The sequence below is a fragment of the Anser brachyrhynchus genome, assembly GCF_964034855.1.
Source record: "Anser brachyrhynchus genome assembly, chromosome: Z".
NCBI lineage: Eukaryota > Metazoa > Chordata > Aves > Anseriformes > Anatidae > Anser > Anser brachyrhynchus.
Genome location: NC_137697.1, coordinates 76391267 through 76407362, shown reverse-complemented (window position 1 = coordinate 76407362; position 16096 = coordinate 76391267). Strand labels below are relative to the sequence as shown.

Genomic DNA, 16096 nt, shown 5'->3' with positions numbered 1-16096 from the left:
GCTCTAGCTTTTCCATCAAGGTTGACAATTGTGATGAGTTCTTTGGGCAAGTTTTTTGGTGGTTTTTTCTTTGTTTGTTTTATAAAAAATCCATATATTTTATCCCTTTCCAAGTGAAGGCAGATTTGTACAGGGCAATTTGTACAGTACCATGCAAAAAAATGAATATTTTGGTTGCAGACTGCTAAAGGAAGTATCATGTCAAGCAATGCACTTTATTTCAAGTGGGTTATTTAAGCTTTCAAGAGACAAACTAACCTTGTCACATTGATTACTAAACCATTCCAGATTTCTGAAGCAACCTTTATGAGTCATTATTCTGTTCTGCTCAAACATTTTGTGTTTGTGAAAAAGAGAGAACAGAGCTTAGTAAGATTATAAATTAAGATATCCTAAGGGACACTATGGGAGATAAAGGCTATGCTGGTGAAAGAACCAAACACGTATAGAAGCAAATCCATGGTAGTTAATTCACATAATAAAAATACTTAAAAATCTCTCAATTTCTGGGCAGCATTTCCCTATTAGATGCCAGTTGGACCACACTCCTTGAGCCACATAGAGAGAAGCACTGAATTCTGGATCCAGATTATTTTAGGTGCCAAGCAACTCAGCCCTACCTGATGTATGCATTTTTAACAGAAGCCTAACATGGAAACTGGGAAGTTAGAGGCCAAAAAGGTTAAAACCGTTTGGAAATATTGGTCTTGGTGAGAATCCAGTTCAAGCTTTGGACCTGGCCCTTTCTCAGAGATGTCTGGCTTGCTGGAACAATACTGCTCACCCTTAAACACTGAATTATCATGTGTCTATGTACTCCTGCATTGTAACACACCGCACACAGAAAGTTAATAACAGTAATGCATTTAAATGTTGTAAGTAAACACAACCCAGTATCCAGAACATCTGTCAATTAAATTCTCTACATGGCATAAGTCAAGTACATGCATTACAATGTTGTAACCACGAGCTGATTGGGTGTTTAACAGCAGAAGTAGCACTATGAAATTATTTCAGACCTGCCCCCAAAGTCTACACCATTTAACTCCTCAAACAAGAAAACCAGCAGGTAGGTTAAAATATAACCAGCAGAAAGACAAGAGTTGTTATCACTGGGTCTCAGTGCCAATGGAAAAAAAAAAAAAAAAAAAGGCAGCCCAAAGTAAATCTCATCAGTCTTACGATGATGAAAATCTAATGCAGCAGCTGTTTGTCTGGGAACAGTCTCTCAACACATTTTGATTTCACAGCACAGGACTAATCTTTTCTAGAGAGCACACAAAACCATCAGCTCTCCTTGCAGATGGTAGTGTACTTTTCTTCCTATCTGGTGTAGCTAAGTGTCTTCTGTAGCAGTGACACCATACTCAGGAGTGCGCTGCGTCTGCGGTGGGATGGGAGAGGGGAGGGATGTTCACAGCTGTGGGCGTCTTCAAAGTGGAGAACTGAAGCCTTGAACTCGAGGTCTGATTATATTCAATAATGAAAAGTAAATTCTAAATTAGTAACAGAACATTTGCTTGCAAAGTGATTAATTAACCTTTAAAACACAAAATGCCACCAGATTTAAGGGCTCAGCTAGAGGCAAGAAGGATTACATATTTATGTTTATAATGCCAACATCTAAAGATACATTAGGAGCAGAAAGAGAGCTGCTCTTATGCTGCAGATTTGTGTATATGAACTGTTTTGTGTTAATAAGATTAAGTCAGCAGAAAAACCGAGGCCATTAAATCAGGGAAAATCCTGTGCTGCAGTGCTGTAAACATATTTAATTTTGGTAAACTACTCTGGCATAATTGCAGTGTCTTTGCATTTTAAGTTGAAAAAATCTTCCACTCCTGAAATAGGGCTGATACTACAGAATAATCAATGTACTAAAAACATTGTTATTGATGCTTCTGTAAGAAAACATGGAAAAAAAATGATGGTGCAGGTTGATGTGAAAGCTTACCTGTGAGGGAGCATGCTAGACAGCGAAAAAAAAAAAAATCTCTAAACTACAGTGATTTTTGTAAAGATAATCTCAGTAATCTCAGTTCTTATAGTGAATTTCCAGTACAATGACCATACTAAATCAAACTGATGTATAGAACTGGGGAAGGTAACGTCAACAGGCTTTTTCTAGAGCTTCTCTAACTTTGATAGTTACGAAATATCTGCACAAGTCAGAGAAGAATATCTGCTGGTATTTTTCCAGATTTGTAGTTGTAGCCTTACAGAACATGTTTCACAATTATTTTCAGTCTTTTCTGACCAAACAAACAGACAAAAAAGAAAGGAAGGTAGATTACGAATAGTAAACCCAATCTCACTGAATATTTTATTTTGGCAAGCTCAACTTCATTTTTCTCACAAAATAAAGTGCAGCAGTTTCAAGGAGACACTGTAAGTGCTACAGGTCCGTAGAAGAATATAGAAGCAAATTTAAGTTTTTTCTGACAATTTCAATAAATTGTATGTATTGTAATTGCACTAAAATATTAATATTGTCATTAGACATGTCATAATACAGTGCTTATAAATCCAAAATAATTTATCAGCAGTCTTGATACCATGACAATAATAGAATCACAGAATTATGGAATATCCTGAATTGAAAGGGACCCGCAAGGATCATCTAGTCCAACTCCTGGCTCCACACAGGAGGTTTTGGACAACCCAAAAACCAGACCCTACGTCTGAGAGCGCTGTCCCAACGTTTCTTGAACTGCAGCAGCTCGATGCCGTGACCACTGCCCTGGGGAGCCTGTCCCAGTGCCCGACCACCTCTGGGTGCAGAACCTTTCCCTCACACCCAGCCTGACCCTCCCCTGTCCCAGCTCCATGCCGTTCCCTCGGGTCCTGTCGCTGTCCCCAGAGAGCAGAGCTCAGCGCCTGCCCCTCCGCTCCCCTCGTGAGGGAGCTGCAGGCCGCCATGAGGCCTCCCCTCGGCCTGCTCTGCTCGGGGCTGAACAAACCCAGGGACCTCAGCTGCTCCGCACTTCTTGCCCTCTAGACCCTTCCTTATGTTTGTTGCCCTCCTTTGGATGCTCTCTAGCAGTTTTATGCCCTTATATTGTGGTGACTAAAACTGCACACAGTGCTCGAGGGGAGGCCAGACCAGCGCAGAGCAGAGTAGAACAATCCCTTCCCTTGACCATCCAGCAGTGCTGTGCCTGATGCACCCCAGAACAAGGCTGGCCCTTCTTTTTCTGGCTGCCAGAGCACACTGCTGGCTCACATTCAACTTGCCCTCAACCAAAACCCCCCAGATCCCTTTCTGCAGGGCTGCGCTTCAGCCTCTCATCCCCCAGACTGTCCGTACAGCCAGGGTTGCCCTAACCCAGGTGCAGAATCCAGCACTTGCTCTTGTTGAATTTCATGTGTCTGGTGACTCATTTGTCAAGATCTCTCTGCAAGGCCTCTCTGACCTTGAGGGAGTCAACAGCTCCTCCTAATTTAGTATCATCTGTAAACTTTCTCACTATGCACTTGAGTCCTGCATTGAGATTTACAAAAACATCAAAGAGCACTGGGCCTAAAATGGAGCCCTGTGGAACCCCACCAGTGACTGCCTGCCAGCCTGATGTAGCCCCATGTGCTTTAAACCTTTCAGCCTGACCCATAAGCCAATAGTTCACTCATAGAACTGTGTACTTGTCTAGCTGTAAACTGGATAATTTGTCTGGAAGTATACTGTGAGAAACACTATGAAAAGCTTTGCAAATATTAAAACAAAATAAAAATTAAAAAATCACATTTACTGGCTTCCTGTGGTCATCTATGTGGGTAACCTTGTCATAAAAGGATATTAATTAATTCTCCATAATTTTGCCAGGTATTGAAGTGAGACTGACAGGCCTGGAATGACCAGTGTTTTCTTTCTTACCTTTCTTGGAAACGAGGACAACATTTGCCAGATTCCAGTTGACTGTGACTTTTCCAGATTCCCAGGACCATTGAAAAATTAAGAAAGGTCTTGCAATGACATCAGCCAGCTGTTTGTGTACCCTGGGATGAATCCCATTGGACCCCATATACTGATATACATCCAGCTGGAGCAGCAAATCCCGCACAAGTTCAAAGTTGGCTGGGAGTTTATCATCATCACAGTCCTGAAATTCAGAGCTCTGGGTGTCCCTGAGCCCATCATTGGTGTTAAAGACATAGGCAAAGAAGGCATTAAACCTCTCTGCTTTATTGGCATCCCTATTTGTGAGGTGACCAACTTCAACAAGTAATGGATCAATGTTTTCTCTGCTCCTCCTTTTGCTGTTAGCATACTTTAAAAAAAGCACTTTTTGTTGTCCCCCACAGTACTGGCCAGCTTCAATTCTAACTGAGCTTTGGCTGCGTGAATTTTCTCCATACAGAAGTGAACAGCACCTCTGTAGTCCTTGTTCAACTGACCTTGCTTCCAATATCCATACACTTTCCTTTTCCACCTAAGTTCTAGAAGATCCCTGCTCAGACAAGCTGGCCTTCTGCCCAGCTTTTTCAGCTTCTGACACTTTGGAATCACCTGCTCCTGTGCTCTTAAGAGGTGTTACTTAACTAACCAGCACTGCTGGGCCACAATGCCTTCAAAAGCCTGTCTGCTCTCTGTATCGTCAGGACTGAATATTTGCTAGCAGCTTTCTGCCTGTCATCCAGGATTTTAAACTCAACCACCTCATGGTCACTATGTCCAGGACAAATCGCTACTTCACCCACAAGACCCTCTCTGTTTATAAGCAACAAATCTTGGAGGGCACCTTTGTTAGTCAGCTCCCTCAGTGCCTGTACCAGCGAGTTATTGCTAACATGCCTCAGGAATTTCCTGGACCTGTTTGCATTGGCTGAATGGTATTCCCAGCTAATGTCTGGGAAGTTGAAGTCACCCATAAGGACAAGGGCAGCTGACCTAGAGATACCACTTAATTCCTTATAGAATAGTTTATCAGTGTTGCCATCCTGTCTGGGTGGCCTATAGCAGACTCAAACAACAAAATCTGCTTTATCTGTTTGTCCTTTAATCCTTACCCAGAGGATCTCAACTGTGCCATTGCCAACTGCAAGTTCCATACCCTCCACTCCCTCCATTACAGACAGTGCTCACTCCCTCATAGATTTTGATATGATTTGATATGATTTTTGATAAATCCCTCAAGATTTTAGATAAAAGATTTTAATAAGATTTTAGATAAGAGGCCGTTCCCCAAAGTCTTAGAAAACATTACATAGCAAAATGAATATTCCAAAACATTACATAATTTGTGATGGTAAAAGTGTCTTTTCTGTTAATTTCTTGTGGAAGGGATGTTTTTATTTAACTGCATCTGACCTCTGGCCAAGAAAGAGAGATAGGCTGGAAATAAGTTATAAGATATTAGCACCTTTCTAGTGCTAATAGTTCTCTTGAATTCTTCAGATCTATTCTAGTTAAGGTCTTCTTACATGTGTGAGGTTAATTTTTTCATCTTTTGAGCACACAAGCACACAAAACTTTATCTGGATTCTCTACTGGTTATTTCTTTTATCTGCCAAGATTTTTGTATTTTATTCATCTCAGAGGATAATATTTGTTCTCAGTTGCAGCCCTTAATTCCTTAGGAAACCAAATACAGATCACTTTTCCAGTTAATAAGAAGCTTGAATGTCAGATTTCTGTGTCTTAGTATTGGTAAAGGGAAGCAGCATCCTTGCAGATTCAGCTTTTATATTCATGTTGTTTAGATTCTCTATGGGTGTTTTCAGTCGTGTTTTTATTTTCATACATACATGCTCTCTCTATATGAAGAAAAATCTCATGAACTGTATATTAATCTGTCATGGAAAGATTACCTTGAGGGAAATGCATGAAGACAAAGCAAAATCCTGTTGCTTTCCAAGGAGACTAGTACACATTTATCTGTTCATCTGCAGATACAGTAAACACTCAGAATTGTTAGGGAGATGAATAAACTGCAGAAAATAGCAATGTTCGTAATTAGAGGTTAAGCAAGTTTCCATTCCCATTGTTTGTGCTCTAAAAGACAAAGAGATACAATCCCCAAATTTAATAAAGTCTTGCCACCAAGATACTGAAATTAGTAATTGAGTCATCTGCATATGGACGATGGATCTAAAGTAAACAATTCCATGACAAATGAAGAGCTATTTGTTTCTCACTTACTGCTTAAACAAAGCATGCTATTTTTAAAAGGGACAACAGTTACACAAAAAGGCTGTCCATGCCAGTCTGGCAATGCTGAATTCAACAGTTTTGTGTACTTTAACATTCACATCACAATATTTCGTTACATTAGTTCCACAAGGCCAGAAGAGATTTGGCTTCCAGGTACATACCTCCTCTTGATTACCTGGGCCCAGGCTGAAAACCATTAGAAGACATAAACTGCCTATTGTACATGAGAGCAGAGCAGAAAAGGTTTGACAGAACACAGCCTTATCTAAAGTCCAGGCTCATTTTAGTGGTGTCTCCCTGATGCCCCCTTTCTGATTTATGTCCCCGCACTGAGGCTTGCAAGACAATTTGAACCTTTGCTTAAAATTTTCCTTAGTCAATGTCATAGACTAGAAGATGTGAAGAAACCTGACGAGGGCATCTAGTGTAAAGCTACAGTTAATTACACTGGTCATTCCTGAACAGTATTTGCCTAACCTGTTCACAGCTACATCATGCTGCCAGTACTCCACAGCTTTCTTGCATGGTGCTTCCTTATCCCTAAGGAAAAACCTTAACTAGTAATCAAAGATTTCTTTCTACAAGTTCAACTCATTGTTTTCGGATGTGTTTGCCATCTGTGTGGGAGAACAGACTGTCTTTCACATTTGCAACTTTATCTATTGGGAGGCTTACTTTCTCTTGGTTAGGTAAACATGTTAACAATTTTTATCTTTCCTGTGAAGATTTTTTATTCTAGATCTTTGACCAGGTTGTTGTTTGTTTGACTCTCTCCAAATGATTTTTCCTCCATATACGGTATCTAAAAGACAGCACTACCATGGAAACCTTGCATCACTGAACCACAAAGAGGAAAGACTCTTTCACCGTAGTTTCACAGGCTGTCTTCTAATTTCAGTACTAGGAGAGTGCTTAATTTCTCAGCCAAACTGCGCTGTTGATTTATGAAACCTGCAGACCACAAGAATGAAACGTGCAGACCACAATAAATTCCTGGGTCCCTTTTCACAAAAATGTGGCTATCTTGGTTGCTCTTCATTCCGTTTGAAGAGGTAGTGGCTCCTACAGAGAAGCAGTGACATGCAATTGTCCTTGTAGACCAGTATTCAGCAGCTTGCCAAGATCAATTTTAATTCAAGCCTGTCCACACATTCTCATTCTCTTCCAGCTTAATTCTACCTGTAAATTTAATGACTGTACTGTTATTTCATCATCCAATCACGAATACAAAGCATTGCACCAAGCACAGGTCATATTCACTGATCTTAAGCCACTGCATTCAGTCATTTTGCAGCTACTGTTGCATCAACCCCTCAGCACATACAGCTAACCATGATTCCTAGACAAAAATGTGTCAAGTGAAACAATACAACAACTTCTTATGAAAAGCTGAATGTATAACATCTCCTTTTTCTATCTTTTAAGAAAGCCTTCTTTATTTTCAAAGAGAGAAATTAAATCGGTTAGACATGATTTGTTATTGACAAATAGCCAATATGTTGGCTATTGCTCGTCTCTCATCTCCTAGCTTTCTTCTTACAGACTCCACAGAAACCATCTAGTCAAAGCTCACTGCCACAGTCACCAAGCAAATCTCTCTCATATTGCTGATGCTACGGCTATGCAGAGTTAACCTTCTTTCTTTTGGAAACTTGTAGTGATTCAGTTCATGTAAATGGCTGAATATTGCATCCATTTCACAGAATCACAGAATCATCTAGGTTGGAAGAGACCTCCAAGATCACCTAGTCCAACCTGACCTAACACTACCAAGTCCTCCACTAAAGCATATCACTAAGCTCTACAATCAGCTCCTTTTAGAAGATGTGGGTGGGGGTGTAGATAATGAGCTAGCTCTTCAGACTTTCCCAAAAAGCAACTTTTATTGGGTAATAGTACAAGTTTTCTTGCTGTTGTGAGTCCATGCTGTGTTACTCATGGGAAGAAATAGGAAAAAATAATAGTAATTAAAAAGGATTCCTACAGGAAAGAACTCCATGGTAAACAATGCAGTTTGGTGCCGTTTAAGGCCAGAGCTAACAACTGCTTCCATCCTCTGCCCAGTATCACTCGACTGAAAATTCATCCTTCAACAATGTGTGCAAGGAGTTAACAAGGACTGAACAGGAGAACACAGGAATTTCTTCTCATGTGGGAAAATGCCAGCTCCCACCTTCACCCGCAGACCTGGCAAGATAATTGAACCTAAAGTTAATTTTGCTGGAACCACTTAGAAGTGAACATAAAATCTTTGTTATGAGGGAGGACTTTGTGCCTCAGAAGCTTTCTAATACAACCAAAATAAATCTCTTATTCTTAAAGTCATTTTTTCCCTTGTTCCGTCTGTCTTCATGATAATGACTATTTTCCAGCTGTGCTCTCACATTGGTTCTGCCTACCCAGACTTTCCATGTTGATGAGGAGCCCGATTTCCACAAAGACAGAAATGGTTTGGCTGAGAATGAAACCAGCTCTCCATATAATAACAGTGCGTATAACTAATCAGGAATTCAGCAGTCTCAAATGATGCTGAATGGGCAGACTTGATCCAACTGTACGAAACGTAAGCCAGCTGCCAGCAGGAGTAAGTGCCTTAGGAGGAAGAGGAAACAAACGAGGAAGGAGACACCCGCCTCACCACACACAAAATAAGCAGGGGTTCTCTCGAGTGGGAGAGCAGGGCCCAGTCTTACAGTGGTTCTCCAACCTGTCTGATGGACTGTGCAGGGCTTGGCAGACGGCAAAAGGGGAAAGCTGGCAGGAGAGCAAGAACCAACTGCACTCAGAGCTTATTTCACTCTTGAAAAGTATGACTGCCATATAGGCTTAAAAAAAAAACCAAAAAAAAAAAACCATAAACCCCACCACCTTTGAGGGACAACATGTCATTTCATTACGTTTCTTGATTTTATTTATGTTGAAAGAGTATTGCAAACACCTCCTTATAGGATGTCAGCAAAATTACTTGGAGTCACTCAACTATGCAAGTGATTTGGCAGATAATTGGCATGTCCAGCTGCTGGAGATAGGCAATTAACTCCCTTTCATATAGTACACATTTCAGAAACAATGTGAAGGCATAACCCAGTATCTTTTTATGCCAGTTCTGTTGAGCCATTTGGAATATTAAAGAATAGTAGTAATCATCCAGGATTTTTTTTTTTTTTTTGTCAAAAAAGATCACCTTTATCACAATATACGAAGTATCTCTCTTTGATGTACCAAATGTGTTATAGCAGAATATCCTCCCTGCTTCAATTTCCTGGAGGGAATTTCAGAATTCAGAGTAAAGCAGTTTCATTTGGCCCTGATCGCAGTCCAGTGTCAGAAAATCATCATCATGTGCTGTTGATCAGAGGACTTTGAGTAAGAAGAAATTCTGTAGTTACGCTTGCCCTTACACCTCCAAGGGAGGGACAGCTCTCTGCTCAGATATGCATATCAGCAAGGACTGCTCGAGCTCCTGCAGCCAGGCACGTTGCAGGCTTGCTTTCAGCCTCTCAGCCTCGCAAGATCCTTTCCAGGTGCTCCTTCTCAAATCCAAAATCCAGTGAAGGCACAGCGCGCCAGCAGAAACTTGGACACCGAACTGCATTTTGTTTGTGATAGAAGCTCATTGTATCTCCCTCCGTTACATCCAGTGCTTTCTATAAAAGCGAGCCACACATGTACCAAAAGTAGTTAGCTTTACATTCTTCCACGGGGACGGCTGCCAAGTTAACTCTTCCAAAAAAAATTCCTGGCTGTGAAGGGCAGGAACGGGACTCATGTGATCCGTAAACAAGCTAAGGAAGTAGGAGGCCTGTCAGCCTCGGAGATGATGTCAGCCCGCCTCGGCGTGTGGCAGGGTCCGACCCTGTTGCTTGCGCTTGGCGTTGCACTGATAAGGGCTCCCCTCTTGGCTCCCTCGGTGCAGGCAGGAGGGAGCATGTCCCCCCGGAAGCCGTGGCACGTTTCTTCCCAACAAGCTTCTTCTAGGCACTCTAGCAGAGTCAGGGCATCCTTGTGAAGAGCAGTTGGTGTTAAACACACTCCAGATGCCCGACCCCAGGCCTACCACCCATGGGTGCTACCACCCCACACCAATACAGGGCAGAGAATGGCTTGCCTGCGGCATGGGCTCAGATACAGCAAGCTCCAAAGGAGTGAGTCACCTTTCCTGATAAAATTCCACAAGAGCAGGCTGTTCTTTATCCTGATCCCTCACCTTCAAACCAAACACTTCTGGCCTCTTAGCGAAACACGGGCCGTCTGCTATCGGAGGTATTCGTTGCCCAGCCATGGAGCCAACAAGGAAAGTGCATTGAGCAGGAGGTAGCTGCATCTAGAAAAGCGCCCATCTTACACATCTTCCACCCATTTGTGTCTCAAGGTTGGTACTAACATGATCCTAACTGGTGCAAGAACTGGGCATCTAGGAAAAGTTAACAGGCAACAAGAAAGTAATTAAAAAATGCCACGGCAGATATTACAGGGCGTGGAGCTTACCTGTGTTCTGATGAATTAGTACCTAGCAGCTTCCTGAAAATGAAAGTTTTTCAACCTTCAGTCACCCTCAGTCACCATTTCATTAGTCAGTGCAGAGTATAGGGACAGAACATATCCAGATTATTTTTTTTTTCTAGCCAGTGCTTATTTTTTCCCATGCCCTTCAATGCAAAAAAAATAAAAAATAAAAAAAAAAATTGCAGTGTAAAACAATGCCCCTAACTTGACAAAGTTCTGAACAACGCCCCTGAAAAACAAATAAGTGGGGGAAAAAAAAAAAAAAAGTGCTGCAGGTCAAAATGCACCAGTTAGCCTTTGAGCCCTTCTTGCATAAGATACATGCCGACACTAGTTCCCCAAAAGCTGGCAACATGACTATGGTGAAGAAAGTCAAAAGCAGCTATTTTGACTCACAGTTTGTGAAGCAGCAAATCATTCATCTGAGCCAGGTAGAGAAAGAAATCCCATGTGCTGAAGCAGCAGGGAGATGATCAGTGTGCTGCTCTCTGTATTTTTTAAATAGACGGTTTAAGAAGGTATTACCTCATCATTAACCTTCAGTGCTGTATAGGCCTGCCGTAGGTAATGAAACCTTGGAAAGGAGTAGAGCCTACTTTTGGTAATGTGCACATGCATTTAGTTTTATAGCTTTTCAGTCCCTGAGTGACAACTGGTCTTATGCAAACAGAAGAATTATCAAAGTGCCTTTGTAAGGAGGTATTTGTGTTTACTAAGGAGCATAATGCTACACTACGGCTTTGCGGTTAAATAACTTGAATCCCTTATTCCACTAACTGACAATCACGTCAGTTTTTCCACTCTAAATGACTAATGGAAATTTGAATACCACACATGTTTGTTAGCCTGAAGTTTGCCCAATGCTGCATGATTGCAAAATATTTGTAGATTTAGTCTTTAATGTATTGATTTTTCTTGTTAAGCTTTGCTATTGAGAGTCAGCAAAAGCTAGTTACAAAACAGCAGTGGCCTGATCATCTCCAAGGTACATGGACCTCACAGCCCTCATTAGATGCATCATCAGCTGAAGGTGTTTTAATCCTCCAAAGAAAGGAAAATCAGGACAACAGACTGGTTACCATATTCCACCTATTCTGACAAAAAATATGTTGCAATTGTTGTGGGGGGAAGTGGTCCTTTCTCATTAGATTAAGCTGAAGGCTAGATAAAAATGAATGTAGGCACTGAACCTTGTCACTGTGTTAAAAAACAGTAGCTCCCATGTCGCTGTTTTGACTAGTTTTTCTGTTTGTGTTAAGATAGGGGAAATATAGCAATTTTTTTTTTGTTCTTCTGCTATCCAGTACGTGTCTACAACATGTACTGTACCAAAAGTCGCTTTGTGATTTTGACCAAGGATGAAAAGCAACCAGTTCAAGCTATCTTGTGCTTGGTAGTGGAATTTGGACAGCTTGTCATTGTTTTGGAAATGCTCTGAAGTTTTGAAAATGAGGGAGATAGAGGTAAAATAAACATCTTGTTGAAGTCTTTGGAGAACATAAGTGGTGACCCATGTTCTGCCTGACTCTTTCATGTTAAATTTGTCCTTGTCAGAGGTCCATCATTTTCCCATTAAACGTCGCAGGCTATGCTGAACAGCTCATCTGCTATTCCCACAGTGCATCAAGAAAAGAGAAGAAAAAAAGGATTCTGTTACTGCTTACATTTAGCAGCAGCAGTCCCAGTTCAGTAGCAGCACTTGTGGGACAAAACTTTAAGGCATTGGGGCAGATTGCTATGCCTTTGTATCCCGGTGACTTAAGTCCTTGTGAATTTCATCTTAAAGTTTGTTACTTATCCAGAGACAGTCATCCCCATCAAAGTTGGTAGCATAATGAAGGTCAAATTACAAAGTACCCTCTTCCAAGTCATCTTCTTTAAAAAGCTTCTCAAAACCAAGGGGGTTTAGGCAATAGATGAGTAAGGTTTGAACATAAATTCACCATGTACTTGTGGTGAACATATCATTTACCACATGCTTAGACTTCTTCTCTATAAAGTCTAAGATTAGTATAGCATTCAAATTTAGCTATCTGAGATTTGGGAAGAAAAGTATCTCCTTCTTGAACTTTCTGCTTCATCTCCGGTATTTCTAAAGCATTGCATCTGCATGATATGGAAAGTGAATCACAGACAGAAAAGATTGCAACCCTCACTACAAAATAACAAAAGGCATTTCACATGGAACAGCACCATGTGGCTATCTTGCTGTTCCATTTCCATCAAAATAATTTGGGCAGCCAGATTAAGAAAATTGCTTAAATTACCTTATACATCAAATTGGTGACATCTTCTCTAGATGAAGTTTTCCAGAGCTTTATCCATTAATCCTCTGGGAGAGCACATCCTGACTTTGTAGGCTCTGAACAGGCTGCCAGTGACCTTCACCGAGGAGTCAATGCTAAAGGGCTAACAACCTTCCTGGCTCCACCAGGCTGGTGACAGGATACACAGGGACAACCCGTGCTCTGCAAGTGCCAGAGGAGAGAGGGATATCATATCAGGCCTTTTGAAAAAGAAACAGATTCCTGCTGTAAGCTCCAAATGAAACACACTGGCCAAGATGGAGGGTTTGGCAGACACTTACAAGAATGTTTTATTGTTGATAATAGCTTCATATTGTTGATTAATAAGAGTGTTGCCATCTGTTTAAACTATTCAAATAAAGGCTAAGCAGGTTTGGTCAGTGCATATTTCTACAGGCCATTCTAGATGAGTCCATTCCTTTCCACCTCAATCTCCTCAACTATCTTCTCCCTCTCTTAAAAAAAAAAAAAAAAAAAAAAAAATGCACTGACAGTTTTAGCAGTTTGGAAGAAGTAGGCATTTTCCAAGCTCCCGGGGACAGGCTCTTCTCTCCAAGCTGCGAAAAGTGCAACGCAACTTCACTGTTATTTCAGTTCCACACCATAATAATGGAGAATAGCATTTAGCCCCTGCTGTTTTGTGTCTCTGAAAGAAAATCATTGTCTTTTACCCTTATTCTGGAAAAAAAAAAAAAAAAAAAAAAAAAAGAAGTTAAAAATAGGTTGAGGCTTGTTTCGGAAAGCTGGCCACAGAAGATCAAGTTTGGAAGTTGGATGTTCAAGTACTATTTCTTTTAAATGGGGTTTCAGCAGAAAAATCTACCCCTAAATCAGGGCATAAATGTGTTTGTTAGGCTCTAGTCCATTGTAAGATCCAACATCGATTAATTAACATGAAGCCCTTAAAGCAGTTTTCTGATTTTGCAGCACATTCCTGCGAGTCCTGGTGAAAAATAATAGGATGCCTTTGTCCAAAAGCTCACCTACTGATTACAAAGTCATATTCATTACTGAACCCTTTATCTGTGCAGGTCTGCATCACAGCAGCATCCACCCAGATCACTGAGGGCAGAAGTCACAAAACAAATCCTCCCTCACTGGGAACAAATGTGGAAAATACAGAAAGATGGTGAGGGACATAAGGTGCTGTCCTCTCATAGAAATCAAGCTCTGTTTTGACATCAATACCCCATAAAAGCCACGTGGAGAAACGACTGGCTGCTTGCTTGGCTCAGGCACAGCAGTGCTGCCGGGGCCGTGCATGTCTCTCCAGGAGCAGCACTACCTCCTGCTCCCAGCAGAAAGCACTCTGCCCCATCAAGTGCCCTCCTGGCTCCAGCGAGGTGGGAGCCAGCATTGCTGCATATATTTAAATTTAGAACCTATCTTGAAGTCATGTGGAGGCTTTATATGGGTTATCTCTATCGCAGCAGAAACCAATTAAGCATAGGCAATTGATGCATGAAACAACAGAGCAAGTGCCATTGAGAGCCCACCGGGAAGTGAGAAGGCAATGACTATTTCAACAAATTCACACTCCTCAGTGAATGCCACAAAGCACTCAAAACCAGCACTTTTCCCAGGCTTTAGGAGAAGCAGCAGCAGCAACAACATGCACCCACCTCTCTACCTCCGTTCTCATGTGTTAACTCTGTGATCAAAATTGTGCCCTCAGTATCCAGAAGCTGCCCATTGAAACTGTGAGCTTCTGCACCTCCTGAGAGGTATGACTCCAGGTGCAATCAGACATACCTGCACTCTCCAGCCTGGCTCCGTATTTTTCACGCATGTGGCAGAGCCTCTCCTTGAAGGCACTGCTGGGATTTTCCCCCGGCAAGAGGAAGGCAAGGCATCATGCTCTCAGACTCATCTCTTAGCAAAACTTCATGCCATCCATACAGCATAAGCCCACGTTACTGGAGGTTGCTGTTCTGCTCCACCTGATCCTACACAGACTGATCTGGGAGGAATCTGATCCCTTCAGGAACTACCCTGCTGATGTGCCCCTGAAGCCAGCACAGCTGAGGCAATGCTGCGCAGAACAAAGCCCCCACAAGCAGTCCCTCTGCTGTGGGATGAGGCCATAGATGCTGAACTCCCTTCTGCGGGCAGTGGATGTCTGGCCACAGGAAGCAGCACGAGGCCATCTCAGAAGGTCTGTGAATTCTTGGAATATAGATTTCTGGGGAAAAATAAGACTGTATCTTTGCATCAGACCTCGAGTGGATACATGCTTCCATAGAAAGTTTGGCTGCCTTTCTAAGGCCGACCCTGACAAATGCAGACCCTTCCTTCAGCAGAATGGCAAAAGTAGAGCCAAAATAATAATACTAATAATAACAACAGCAACCATGACCGACAACAAACAAAAACAAACAAACAACTGCCCCCCCCCAACAACCCCAAACTCTGTGCCATCAACTAATCATAGAATCATAAAATCACAGAATGGCTTAGGTTGTAAGGGACCTTAAAGACCACCTAGTTCCAGCCCCCTGCCATGGGCACGGACACCTCCCACCAGCCCAGGCTGCCCCCAGCCCCATCCAGCCTGGCCTTGGGCACTGCCAGGGATGGGGCAGCCCCAGCTCCTCGGGGCAGCCTGGGCCTGGGCCTCACTACCCTCACAGTAAAGCATTTCATCCTCACATCTAATCTAAATCTCCCCTCTTTCAGTTTAAAGCCATTCCCCCTCGTCCTGTCCCTATACCCCCTGACACAGAGTCCCGCCCCAGCCCCCTTCAGGCACTGGCAGGCCGCTGTGAGGTGTCCCCAGGGCCTTCTCTTCTCCAGGCTGAACAACCCCAGCTCCCTCAGCCTGGTTCCATAGCAGAGGTGCTCCAGCCCTCTGATATCCTTGTGGGCCTTCTCTGGACTCGCTCTAACACGTCCCTGTCCTTCTTGTGCTGGGGCCCCAGAGCTAAGTGCAGGGCTCCAGGTGGGGTCTCACGAGAGCAGAGCAGAGGGGGACAATCCCCTCCCTCGCCCTGCTGCCCACGCTGCTGTTGGTGCAGCCCAGGGTACGGGTGGCTTTCTGGGCTGCAAGCACACCTTGACAGCTCATGTTCAGTTCTTTGTCCACCAGTTCCCCCAAATCACCTCCCAGAACCCAATGAGGAGGAAAGCCCTGGCAAGA

General features: G+C 42.6%; 1 long non-coding RNA gene across 1 annotated transcript; it reads right to left on the bottom strand.

Moving 5' to 3' along the window:
- Nucleotides 1-850: 850 nt before the first annotated feature.
- LOC308186067 lies at nucleotides 851-13892 on the bottom strand. Its single transcript, XR_013943892.1, has 2 exons — nucleotides 12922-13892; nucleotides 851-1466 (listed from the first exon to the last, which is right to left on the bottom strand). It is a non-coding gene; the product is annotated as an uncharacterized lncRNA (long non-coding RNA).
- Between the last annotated feature and the right edge of the window lie 2204 nt (nucleotides 13893-16096).